Source organism: Gastrolobium bilobum, unplaced genomic scaffold (genome assembly GCF_033153095.1).
Source record: "Gastrolobium bilobum isolate Gb01-03AN ecotype WA unplaced genomic scaffold, APGP_CSIRO_Gbil_v1 utg75521, whole genome shotgun sequence".
In the NCBI taxonomy this organism is placed as follows: domain Eukaryota; kingdom Viridiplantae; phylum Streptophyta; class Magnoliopsida; order Fabales; family Fabaceae; genus Gastrolobium; species Gastrolobium bilobum.
Window position 1 is genome coordinate 28,608 of NW_026898129.1, and position 14,219 is coordinate 42,826.

Consider the following 14,219-nt stretch of genomic DNA (forward strand, 5'->3'; position numbering starts at 1 on the left):
GAACAATTGGTCTCAGGCTCAAAGGGGTTTAACAATGGATAATCTTCTAGGTAGGCTATTTGGCTCTAAGCTAATAAGAATAAATGCCCTTATCCTATCAGTCATGCATGCAAGCCAGAGAAACAATTCAAGTTCAAGAAAAACCTACTACAGTAAGGCCTCTCTGAATAATTACTTCTGTTTGGGCTCAATCCTCACAGCTGTAATTCAAACTAGAATCTAATTTCCAGAATTCACCTCAAGAATTATTTCAGAAAATTTACCAAAGAACAGTTATACAAACAAGCAGGCATCATTCTCATATTATATAAAACACATGAATGCTTCACAGATATCATGCTCTTAATGATTCAGTTCACAATAAGACTAAGCCAGCTTGTCAAACCTGAGATTGCTTGTACAGGGATTCAATCTATTTTTTTTTTTTAAAGATAAAGAAATTTAAAATTTTTAAATAACAGCAAAATAACAGCAAAAGTTGAAGTATCTCCTTTTTCCCAGATAGAATTTATGTTTCCTTTCTGTTGTGTTCCGCAGTTAGCAGGTCTCGCATATAACAGTATGCAACCCAATTCCCAGATTTAGAATGTTGTTGTCCCCAGCAACAAACTATACTAGTCGAAGAAGCTAATTCTGCCAGGTGGAACACACACACATTTGTTAAACAACAAAAGAAATTAATCATCAAAGAGTACTGCATAAAGGAGACTAATCCAAACACAATATCCACTAAAATACTCAAGAATAGCAAAAGAAACTGCTAAAATGCATGTGATGGTGAAGTGGGTGAAATATGAACAAATGCATAATCATCAGCAATCCTCCATATCAGCATCATCAGCATCATCATCAGCAACATCATCTGGAACTGCCTGCGATGCAGCCTCTGCTGGAGGTGGGTAAGGTGGAAACGGTGGTCTGAAACTCGTAGTATCAATCCGCGATCACTGCATAGTCTCTCCATCATGGTCCTGATATACTACTGCTCTATCTGTATCACCTGTGTCCGACGGTCCAGGGTCTGGAGAAGAAGGGAATCGGCAGACTGTGAAACTGTTGGCTCATCATCATGCTCTGATGCAGGTGGTGGTGTTGGAGGTGCTCCACCTGCTGCACGGGCTGCCTTCCAGATTGCAGTGCGGCTGGAATCATCCTTCATTGTTTCAAAGTTTGACTGAGTCATCTCCGACCGGATCTTCACATCACGGGGCTCATCATCATGAATCTCCACTCCAGCCTGTAAACATAGCTGCATAATCAAAGAACTGTGAGCTAAGTGGATTTCTGTTTTCTTGTGAGTGATGATATACACTATCCTGTCAGATAGAATAGCACCAATGTCGAGATTTTCTTCACTCATAAGGGTGTTTAACAACACAGCCCGCTCAACATTTACATCACTCAAATTAGTAGATGCAATGACAATAGAATTAATGAATGTGTGCCAGAACATAGCCTCTGGAGTAAGATCCACTCTCTCCAACTTTTCTGGCACATCCGGATGCCCACTCTTTGACTTCCATTTAGAATAAGGATGAGTGATGGCACTTCGGATTTCTTCAGCAATAGCAGGCATGTCTTCCCTGTAGAGGCCTCTTGTGGCAGAAGGTTGCATCCTATTAAATGTCTGTGCAAAGTGGCAACTCCTGCGACGATCATAAGTAGTCTCAAGGAATTGCTCTATTGCTGCAGATGAAAAAGAGACTTCCTGTCCTCTCACCCAACTCTTTCGAGTGGTATCCACCGTCTCCAAATCAGCATTTGCACAAAATTCTTTCAGTATTGTGCTGGAGCTCGGAGCAGGAAATCCCACCAACTTCTCCCATTTCCTCCTTTCTGTTGTTTCTCTAACTGGACAATCCCTATCCAGGGAGAAACTGATTGGCCTTTCTGATATGATTTTCTTTGGAAGGAACCACTTGTAATACCGGTACTGTGCCTCATGTGTTAAGAACCTGGTACTGTCAAAAATAGTTGAGGTTCGAGGCCTCTTAGTGCCAGCAGCACTACTTTCCCCAGTTTTCTTGCCTGAGCCAGTTCCCTTTGTGGTAGTCTTTTTACCCTGTTTTCCCTGCACTCAGAAAAGTTCCAACACAATAAAATCCAAGTATATATGTCACTTGAACATGCACCAGTGAATATCATGTCAAGCAAACAACAGCCAGAATTTAGTCATATCAGGGGAGCTCGATAGCACATTAGAAAACCAAAAACCAATTCCCAGATTTAACTTTTAACAAAGTATTTTAATGAAGGAAATAAATCAAAAGGTCTCCCAAAACATTTTTAGCATCACATTATCAGCTCACAATCATTCGGTCAAACAAATCCATTTTCAAAAGCTAATTGCCAAATTATATCGTGAAACTCATATTCTTGCCTTATGCCAACTATATTTTCCAAAAAAATACCCGGTCCATACAACCAGAATTAATTTAAACCCATGAAACCTTGAAACAGAAATTGCCCTAATTGCCCATATAATCTCTGAGGAAAATTGACAAACACTTGGCATGCATTGTTACATGTAAAGATTTAATGAATCAATTAATTCAAACCTCCATAAGAATTTTCAACGCAATAATCAAGGAAATTAACATGCTATCACAGTGGATTATTGAGTTCAGATTTGTCCTACACTTGCAACCATCATATGGGAAGGAGAAATAAAAGTAGTGGATGGTTACCTTGTCTCCTGCCATTTGTTGGATTGAAAAATCGCAAGAAAAATCGAAGAACCCTAGCTTGTGACAACCACCAATACTCGATGGTGAATGCTATGGTGGAATAAGGTGTGGTCGATGGTATCGAGCAAGATGGAGAGGGATGGTGGGCGTTTGGGTTGAAGGTCTCTCACGGTGGTTTGGGTTGGTGGTTATAGGCCTTGAAACGGTGGTGTGGGTTGTGGTTAAGGGAAGACGAAGGAGGTGGTGGTGATTGACGGTGGAGGACGGTGGTGGAGTTGAAGGGAGAGAGATAAGTGAGAGAGGAAGAGAGAGAGAGATAAAGAAAGAGGGCGGCTGAGGGTTTGAGTGAGGGAAAAAGTGAGGTTTTTGGGTTATAATTTTTAAAATTTGACTTTTGGACCCACGCTCATAGCGTGAATCTCACGCTAACGGCGTGGATGCTTCTGTTTCACCACGCTCCCAGCGTCAATACCACGCTGACAGCGTGAATGCCATTTTTGAATTGCTCACGCTTCCAGCGTGAGTCTCACGCTTATGGCATGGAACCTCCTGTTTCCTCACGCTCCCAGCGTCAATACCACGCTGACAGCGTGGGACTCCTTTTACATTTCTCACGCTTAGAGCGTGGATCTGGCGCCCGTAGCGTCAGTTCACAGTTCCCAGCTTGTTTTTCTCTAATCCGAAAATAAAATTAAAATGACTAGACTACTCTTCCTGCTGGGTTGCCTCCCAGTTAGCGCTTGTTTAACGTCACGAGCCTGACAGAAACCGTTTAAGATTCAGGTGAAGCCAAAGGGACAGAAATTGTGTCCCTTTTCACATGTTCTCCATGATAAAATTTCAATCTACTCCCATTGACCTTAAAAGGTCTTTCAACATTGAGAGGAGATATTTCTACTGTACCATATGGAAATACATTTTTCACAATAAATGGACCAGACCAACGGGATTTGAGCTTACCTGGAAACAACCTCAGTCGAGAGTTGTATAGTAATACCTGTTGTCCTGGCACAAATTCCTTTGGTTGAATCCCTCTGTCATGCCACTTCTTTGTTTTATTTTTGTAGATTCGGGCACTCTCATACGCAGAATTCCTGAACTCATCAAGCTCACTCAATTGAGCCTGTATTTTCTCCAAAGCTTTTGTTGAATAATTTAGGAATTTGATAGCCCAGAAAGCTTTGTGTTCCAGCTCCACAGATAGGTGGCAAGATTTTCCATAGACCATCTGATAAGGTGACGTGCCAATAGGAGTTTTGAAAGCAGTCCTATAAGCCCACAAAGCATCATCTAGCCGCTTGGACCAATCCTTCAAAGAATTTCCCACGGTCTTCTCAAGAATCCTCTTCAACTCTCTGTTAGAAACTTCCACTTGGCCACTAGTATGAGGATGGTAAGGTGTGGCAACCTTATGTTTAACACCATACTTAGCCAGTAAGTTATCAAACTGTTTGTTGCAAAAATGAGTCCTTCCATCACTGATTATTGCCCTTGGTACACCAAACCTTGTGAAGATGTTCTTCCTCAAGAAATTGACAACCACTTTAGCATCATTAGTGGGAAGAGCGACAACCTCAACCCACTTAGAGACATAGTCAACAGCAACAAGGATCTACTGATAGGAATATGATGAAGGAAATGGTCCCATGAAATCAATTCCCCAAACATCAAAAAGCTCCACCTCCAATATGCTATTGAGAGGCATTTCATCCTTGAGGAATAAAGATAGCCATAACCTTCTCATTAAGAAAAGAATCATTGATCTCTTTTTCCGGACTATCCTGCAACACTTTCTCTTGGATTCTGGACAAGTGATTTGCCACCTTGTTCTCCACCCCAATTTTGTCTCGGATTTCCAAGTCAAACTCTTGAAATAAGAGCATCCACCTCAACAACCGTGGCTTTGCATCCTGCTTAGTCATCAAAAACTTAATAGCAGAATGGTCAGTAAAAACAATGACTTTAGAACCCAACAAATAAGGCCTAAATTTGTCTAATGCATAAACTACTACTAGCATTTCTTTCTCAGTTGTTGCATAATTAACCTGAGCTTCATTCAGAACTTTGCTAGCATAGGAAATAACATGTAACAATTTTTCCTTACGCTGACCAAGCACGGCGCCAATTGCATAAGCACTGGCATCACACATGAGCTCAAAAGGGAGACTCCAATTAGGAGCTGTAAGCACAGGTGCTGTAGTGAGCTTTTCCTTCAACAAGTTGAAGGCCTTGAGGCATGCATCATCAAACAAAAAATAAGATTCCTTCACCAAAAGTTGGCTCAACGGTTTTGCTATCTTGGAGAAATCTTTGATGAATCTCCTGTAAAAACCTGCATGTCCTAAAAAACTTCTAATACCACTAACATGAATAGGAGGAGGAAGTTTCTCAATCAACATCAGTTTAACTTTATCAACCTCTATCCCACTCTTAGAAATTTTATGCCCCAAAATAATCCCCTCATGAACCATAAAATGGCATTTCTCCCAATTCAAAACAAGGTTAGTTTCCTGGCATCTTTACAAAACTTTAGATAAATTATCTAAACATGAATTAAAACAAGAGCCAAAAACTGAGAAGTCATCCATAAATACCTCTAAATATTTCTCTACCATATCAGAAAAGATAGAGAGCATACACCTTTGGAAAGTAGCAGGTGCATTGCAGAGACCAAATGGCATCCTCCTATAAGCAAAAACTCCAAACGGGAAGGTGAAAGCTGTCTTCTCTTGGTCTTCAGGGGCTACTGGGATTTGATTATAGCCCGAATAGCCATCCAAGAAACAGTAATAAGCATGGCCCGCCAATCTCTCCAGCATCTTATCAACAAAGGGAAGTGGAAAATGATCCTTCCTTGTGGTCGTGTTCAACCTTCTGTAGTCCACACACATTCTCCAACCAGTTATGGTTCTAGTTGGAATCAGCTCATTTTTGGCATTTTCAACCACGATCACGCCTCCCTTCTTCGGAACAGTCTGTACCGGACTCACCCAAGCAGAATCAGAAATTGGGTAAATCATACCTGCATCAAGAAGCTTCACAACTTCTTTTCTGACCACCTCTTTCATCATTGGATTAAGCCTTCTTTGCGGTTGCCTCACAGGTTTGATGTCTTCCTCCATGAGTATTTTGTGAGTACAGAAAGAAGGACTTATACCCTTCAAGTCAGAAATAGACCACCCCAAGGCAGTCTTATGCTCCTTCAGAACTTCTTTCAACCTAATCTCTTGGTTAGAAGATAACCCATTATTAATGATTACTGGGTAAGTTTCCTCATCCCCCAAGAAAATATATTTCAAAGTATTGGGCAAAGTCTTCAATTCAACTTTAGGTGCTCCAACTTCTATATCATCAACTTTTTCTTTAAGCATTTCCACAGCAACTTCCTTCTCTTCAAAGGGAATATGGTCACGGGCTTTCAGTTCATGATCAAGCTCTTGAGGGCGAGATTTCTTTTGTTGTACTATCTCTTAAAAGACATCGATTTGGAAACAATCATTATACTCAAAAGGTCTTTTCATAGCATCAGAAACATTAAAAGTGATTGCTTCATCATTCATCCTCAATTCAATTTTCCCTTGCTCGACATCAATCAAAGCACGAGCTGTAGCCAAGAAAGGTCTACCCAAGAGAAGTGGTTTTTCACTTCCTTCCTCTATGTTCAACACCACAAAATCAGCAGGAAAAATGAACTTGTCCACTTTCACCAGAACATCTTCAATAATGCCATTGGGTGTTCTTAAGGACCTATCAGCAAGTTGGAGAGATACCTCTGTAGACTTTAATTCCTTGATTCCCAAAGATTTGTAAACAGAGAGAGGCATTAGATTGATACTTTCCCCAAGATCACACAAAGCCCTGCCAATACCAATCTTACCAATGGCGATGGGGATATTGAAACTCGCTGGATCACTAAGCTTTGGAGGAATCTTCTGTTGAATAAATGCACTGCACTTCTCAGTAAGTGTCACAGTTTGACATTCCTGCAGCTTATGTTTCCTTGATAAGAGATCCTTCATGAACTTGGCATAATTTGGCATACTCGCCAATGCTTCTGCAAAAGGAATATTTATGTGCAGCTTTTTGAAAATATCCAAGAATCTGCCATACTGCTTGTTCTGAGCATCTTTCTTGAATCTCTCAGGATATGGTGCCATAGCCTTGACATACTCAGGACTCAACTCATGCTTTTTCTCAATCACTACATGTTGTTCTTTTGCCCTCACGTTCTCCTTCTCTGCTGGCTTCACAGTCTCCACAGGTATCTCAACTTCTTTTTTAGCTTCAACTGTCGCATCATGTTTCTCTTCATCTACTTCACACTCTATATTTGGATTTTTAGGAGATGCTACCACCTTGCCACTTCTAGTAATAATGGACATACAATCTCCCCTTGGATTAGTAACTGTATTACTTGGAAAAGTACCTGGAATTCTTTTTGAGACCTGTTTTGCCAGTTGGCCTACTTGATTCTCCAGATTCTTTATGGAAGCATTTGTATTTTTATTCTGAGCTCTAGTTTCTTCCATAAAAGCATTAGTGGTCTGAGCTATCTCATTAGAAGTCTTAGCCATTTGTGCAAAGGCTTTTTCCCACTCAGCAGGCTCTCTTTGTTGACTTTGTGAAGGCTGAGCATAATTGTTGGGCTTGAAATCCATTCCAGCTCCTTGACTTCTCCTCTGAAAATTACTACCACCACCACCAGTAAAATTCTGGTTTCTTTGAAAAGTCGGCTGCTGAGGCCTTTGATCATACCATATACCATTCACCTGCATTTGTTGAGGAGAATCAGAAGAAGTAAGAGTAGGACATTCATTAGGTTCATGATTGTCCTGGCAATAATCACAAAGAAAGGCCACAGATTTAGCCTGAATGCCAGCAATTTGCATGTTGTCAAGCCTTGCAGTTAAACTTGCCATTTGTTGAGATAACAATTTGTTTTCAGCCAATAAAGAATCATTGTCTCCCAGCTGAAGGCTACCTTTCTTAGACTTTGATAATAATCCCTGATTTTCGTTCCTGGCCATCCTCTCTATCAGCTCAAAAGTCTCATTCGCCCTCATAGTTTTAATAGTACCACCAGCTGCACCATTCAAAACCATTCTATCCTTAGGTGTAATGCCATTGAAGAATATTCTGACTTGATCGCCAGCAGTCAAATTATAATGAGGGCACTTCCTCATCTAATCCTTGAATCTATTCCATGCCGTGCACAAGGTTTCACCCTCAATTTGAGTGAAATTGGTGATGTCATTCACCATCTGATTATATCTCTCCATGGAAAAAAATTCAGAGAAAAATTTCATAGATAAGTCATCCCATGTAGCAATGCTCCATGCCGGTTGTCTTTCTAACCAACTGAGAGCTTCTCCCTTAACAGCAAAAGGGAATAAACGAGACCTGATTGCATCATCAGATACCCGAGGGTGCTTAGTCGAATCACAGATCATAAGAAATCGATCTATGAATCTATGAGGGTCTTCATGCTCTTCTCCTCCAAACTGAACTCTTTCCACCAATTGAATGACGGAAGATTTCAGCTCCCAATTATTGTTGTCAATCGCAGGCTGGACAATACTTGAATTTGGCCTGTTGAACGCTGGAGTGAGAATAGTATCCATAAGTGGATTTTCTGCCTCATTGTTGGCTGCCATGTTGTGTACTTCTTCAAACAGATTTTCTAACTCGTTGAAAGCAAGCTTCTTCTGAGTAAATTTTTTGTTCCTCTTTTCTGTTTTTGTAATCTCCAAATCAAGTGGAAATTCGAGTTCTTTACCTCGCATACAACTCAGAAAAAAAGATTAGTATCACTGTTCAAGAATCACAGAAAAATCGAAAAAAAAATAAAAATAAAAATAAAAGAAAAATCCAATCTTAAAAACCAAAATTAATTGATATAAGAAACGCCAATCCCCGGCAACGGCGCCAAAAACTTGATGACTCCCGGCAAGTATACCGATCGCACAAGTAATAAAGTGATAAATAATGTTCGTCTCCACAGGGATTGTGATCGTATATCAATTAATATTTCTTTTAAGGATGGAAGAGTTCAAATGGTTTGTGACAAATATTGTCGAGTTGTGTAAAATTTAGAACTGAAATAAAGACCTATTTTTGTAATTTTGTTTATGAGAAATAGAAAAATAAATTGAGAATTGACTTTTGTAAAAGTGAGAAAAGCATTGTAGCTAGAGCGCACTCACCTTATGATCCCCACTTATTACTTTGGATTGATTTTAAAATATTCAATTATATAAATTCTCAGATAAATTATTATCTAAAATAATTAGTTAAATCTCAATCCCTTGGCAATTTAACCCTTTAACCTCAATTGGAATCCTAATCCCTTAGCAATCCCTCATGAAAATTAAGCAATGCACTCAATAATTTAGGCATACACAATTAGATATACATCTATTCCTAGCATGCATACTAATTGTTATCTTACCCCCTTTCAGGATGATAACCCCAATATTCCTATCTAGGGTTCTAACCCTCAAACTATCTTCAACTACTAGAGTGATCAAGTCTAACAAAGAAGATATAACATACGCACAAGGTAAAGATAAAGAAATTTATATAAAAGAGTAAAAATAAACCAATCCTTCGTAACAAGGGTTCACATAAGGGTTGTGACCCTAACTACAATAAAGAAAAACTTAGCCAACCATATTCATGGCTAATAAATCAATATTCAATATTCAATGGGATGAAAAGAATGAAAGATGAAAGAATAAAGATGATCAAGAATCCTTCTCCGAAGCTCTTCTCCTTCAGCACGACGTCTCCTCTGGTCTAGATACCTAATTCTGTGCTGAGCCTCCTTTTTATAATACTCTTTTAGGCCTTCCAAATTTACCCTTTTGGACAAAACAGAGTTGCAGTATCGCATGCTGACGCTCTCAGCGTCAGATTCACGCTGTGGGCGTGGTTGCCTCTGGATTCCCACGCTGTCAGCTTGACATCCACGCTGTGGGCGTGGAAGCCTCTGGTTCTTCACGCTACCAGCGTGACATCCACGCTGTGAGCGTGGGTCTTTACTTTGGCAAATCCTCATTTTGCTCCAAATTTGTTTGCATTTCCTACAAATTAAGCATAAAATCAGCTGAACAATTCTGAAATTGGAATTTAAGCAAAGCAACACTAAACATTGCCTTTTTACTGAGAATTAACCCATAATCTTTCTCTTTTTAGCTTGAATTAACCCGTGTGCTGAAGGCACATCAGTTAACAACCGGAGTACTGCGGGGTTTTACATTTATGGTATTAGAGCAATTTCACCGAGACGTTCACTGATTTATTGCTTAAGTGTTAACTACCTATAGAGTGTTTCTTTGAGTGCTTTGATAATTCATATGCATCACTTGTATGAGCGTAGCTAACTCGTTCTGGGTGTAGTTGTGTGCAATTATCATGGCTCCTCAAAGGAGGACCCATCAGGTAGATGGGGATCCACCACCAGATCCCGTATCAGCTGCTCTAGCAGCTCTTTCGAAGTCCTTGAATACTGCCAGGGAAGCTGATCTACAAAGGTTGGCAGAGGCCAGAAAGAGATACATGGAGTACATGAGGAAGACTAGAGAGGATTTTGTGGCTCAGAAAAGAATGACGAACATGGAGATGATGAGACTATTATTGGCTGATGATAAACCTTTAGTTTATCTTGTTTAATGGACTAAAATAATATGAATTATCTAGTTGAACAAGTCAAAAATTAGGGTTTTAAAATGATAATCATGAACATTATCTGATTGTTGGAACTAAATAACATAATTGCTATTTTTGAAGGGATTTGATAACAAATGGATTCAAATATGGATTTAGATAAAGGGAGATCAAATCAGAAAAGATATGGATAGATGGAAAGCAAAACAAAAAGATTTGAAGATCTTATCAAGATTCCCAAGTTGTTAGAAGAGAGAGCTTAAGCCCCCATTCAGAAGCTTAAGCTCTCCAAAAACGCAATTGCCACTGCCTCTGGGCGCTTAAGCCCCCAACTCAAGGCTTAAGCGCAGGACAAGAAGAAAGTTTCGTTGCGAGGAGCGCGCTTAAGTGCCCTCCAGAGCGCTTCAGCGCGCAACGCGAGTCAGAAATCACCGTCCTAGGGCGCTTAAGCGCGCTACAACAAGCTTAAGCGCCCAGTCAGATGCAACTTAGGCTCATTCAAGTTTTCTACTGCAGTACGAACTCTTGACCTATTTAAACACCATTGGGGACCAGAAATACGAAACTTTTACATTGCTAAACAACTCTTGGGTGCTCGGAGGCTGAAGGAACGCGGAGGAACATCAGATTCATGTTCGTGAGCGGCGGAGACGGATCAACGTCAAGTGTTCACTGGAGATATTGAAGATCCACCAATCACTTATGGAGTTTGGGGGAGCTTTTCTATTTTCTTTTGTTCTTGATTTTGCCATGTTCGGCTTGTTCTTTAAGTAGTTTGGGTTAGATGGATTTTAGTCGATTTATTATGTTTTGAACAATTCGCTGCGTTAATTTTCCTTTATATCATGAATGAAGTTATCTGTTTTTAATGTTTTATATAGGCTTGAATCTTATATAATGATCATCGGTGAATGCATGACAATAGGAATGTTGGTGTGTGATCCATATCTGATAACTTCATCATAAACGCTATGATTCTAGGGATAGACATAGGGTTTGCGTAATCTTTAAGATTCTTGAACTTAATGCTTGCATGCTTGGGGAATGACCGGGGAACTAGGGTTCCTCCAATATTGTAAAGGTTTTAGAGTAACAAGGGATTGAGCTCTAATAACATGCGAAAGAATTGATTAGATTGATACTAAGGACAATTAACATTAAGAAGGAATTCTAACGTAATAAGGAGACTAAATGAAATCGAACCCCTAGCTACGTTTTTATTTTATCAATTTAGTCAAATCCTTAATTTCTTGTTTTTAATTCTTGCGAGTAATTAGCTTTAATATTTAATATTTAAATTTTGCAATTCAAATCCTGTTTCCAAATACAACTTCGATTGTCCAACTAAGTTTGCGATAGTGAATTAGTGCTTGAACCGTAATCCTCGTGGGAACGATCTCTTACTTAATCAGTATATTACTTGTACGATCAGTGCACTTGCCGTGAGTAGCAACAAGTTTTTGGCGCCGTTGCCGAGGATTACTATTTCAACATTAATAGTAGCTATTAATTCTTTAGATTGGACCTTATTTTTAAATTCAGTTTTATTTTTTTATTTTTATATAATCTATTTTTCTGGTTTATGAGAGGTACCGTTGACACCGATTCCTTGCAATTCGACCCGGAGATAGAGAAAACAGCAAAAAGAAACAGAAAACTTGCTAAAGAAAGAAGACAGCAAGAGAAAGAAGCTTCAAGCTCAACAGAACCAAGAGAAGAAGCAATGAGAGACAACAATGCACCTCCACCACCTCCGAGAACGTTGGGAGATTACATGAACCCTGCTCGAGTTCCACAGACGGCGAGTATTGTTAGACCAAACGTGGATGCTAACAACTTCGAACTCAAGCCGGCACTTTTACAATTAATTCAGAAAGACCAATTTGCCGGAGGAAGCACGAAAGACCCTTACATCCATCTGGAAAACTTCTTGCTATACTGTGATACCTTGAAGATGAATGGGGTGTCTCGGGATGCTATTTTGCTCAGATTGTTCCCTTGTTCACTTAAAGAAGAAGCAAGAGGCTGGTTGCAATCACTACCTCAAGGGAGCATTGACACGAGCTGTCGAACTCGTGCAAATTAAAAATTATTTTTTAATTAGGGTTCAAAAAATTTGCAGTAAAGTGGAAACCCTAAGTCGTCTCTCAAGGAAATTGTTTTGGTTAAAATCGCTTATGAGAACAGAAAATTAAAAGGGGGGTTTTGGATTTTGATTCAATAATTAAAAAGGCAGAATATAAATTTGGAATAAAAATTCGTAATTAAAAATAACCAACCTAAGGTTTGGGTTCCATGGATGTCTTTCCTCGGATAAGAAGATATCAGAATCGTGATTGATTTGTCAATCGAATCAGAATCCTTATTTCCAATTGACAACCCTCTCTAAGCGATCGCTTAGCATTTGATCAAAGACGATGCTTCTACTCATACAATCGCAGCGTATCAGCCCGCTTGATTTATGGTCATAGGGTCAATCAACCTAATCATCAAATCGGATGATTAATCCCTTTCCATAATCGCAATCGCGAACCTCAGATTGAATATCCACGATCGCACAATATCAATCTGAGTTGGGAAGGGAAACAAAACTGATTTGAAATAAACGCAGATCCTCAAGACCAATCCATGGAATCCATTACCCTTAGGTGTATTAAAAGGTTCTTAGCCCCGCATGGCTAAGGTAAACATGATTAAAATAAAAAGAAGAGGAAGAAAAAGATGAAGAACGCAAATGAATAAAAACTCAGAGAGAACTTCTCTGTTGTAAAAACTGATTACCAAGGGTTTCCTAGAGTCCCCTTTAAATAGCCGTCACGCAGGACGGCTAGGGTTTCATCGCTTCAGCCCAAACATAAAATAAAAGCTGAATAAAATAAAATAAACTAATAAAACATGGCCTTGGGCCCTAAACACATTGGGTCCTAATGAAAATTACAAGTTCAAACGTCAAAATAACATTCCAGCAAAACACGTCATCTTGAGATCAAGTTTCGACCATCTTACCGTCCGAATTTGGCTTCAGTAGCTGAAATAGAAATTGTAGCCCTATCTGTTAGCTGAAAAAAGAAACAAGAACAGAGTCAATCTGACATCTATAGAGTGAGATATGGTTAAAATACGGAAGTAGTGTAAATCTGGAAAATTATGACGAAAATCAATTAAACCCAACTAAAATCTAGAATTGTGAATTGACCCAAAAGACCTTTATTTAATTCAAATAAATCATAAAAATACCAACCAAGAGTAATAAATAAGTGTAACAAAATATGAGTTATCAAGCATCACCCATTGGGACGATTTGGCCACCAAATTTTTAGAAAAAAATTTCTCATCTTCGAAAATGGCAAAGCTCAAGGCGGATATCACTTCTTTTGAACAAAAAGGAAGTGAATCTCTATATGAAGCATGGGAAAGATTCAAAGGACTACTCAGGAAGTGTCCCCAACATGGCATTGAAGCATGGGAACAAGCGAGAACTTTCTTCCAAGGGATGACGCCCAACACAGGGACATTGGTGAATGCTGCATCAGGAGGGTCCTTAAAAACAAAAACTCCAGAGGAAGCTTTAGAATTGCTAGAATCTCTAGCCTCTCAAGAGTACGATAATGCTCCGGTACCACATAGAAGAGCGGGGATAATGAAGCTTGATGGATGTGATGCCATCTTGGCTCAGAATGAGCAGATTTTACAATCCAATAAGAAACAGCAACAATAGCTAGATGCTCTCGCAAAACGATTTTCTGAATTTCAAGTTTCTTCTGTTAATACTCCTGCTATCATTTGTGATATTTGTGCAGGTACTCATGCTACTGAAGACTACCAGGCACCCGAAACTGCAGATGTTAATGGAATTTGGCATGATCA

General features: G+C 39.4%; 2 non-coding genes across 2 annotated transcripts; one reads left to right on the plus strand and one right to left on the minus strand.

Annotated features, from left to right (window-relative positions):
* Positions 1-7,844: 7,844 nt before the first annotated feature.
* LOC133313014 (small nucleolar RNA R71) lies at positions 7,845-7,950 on the plus strand. Its single transcript, XR_009751757.1, has one exon. It is a non-coding gene; the product is annotated as a small nucleolar RNA R71 (small nucleolar RNA).
* A 5,751-nt stretch (positions 7,951-13,701) lies between these two features.
* LOC133313013 (small nucleolar RNA R71) lies at positions 13,702-13,808 on the minus strand. The gene has a single exon (XR_009751756.1). It is a non-coding gene; the product is annotated as a small nucleolar RNA R71 (small nucleolar RNA).
* Between the last annotated feature and the right edge of the window lie 411 nt (positions 13,809-14,219).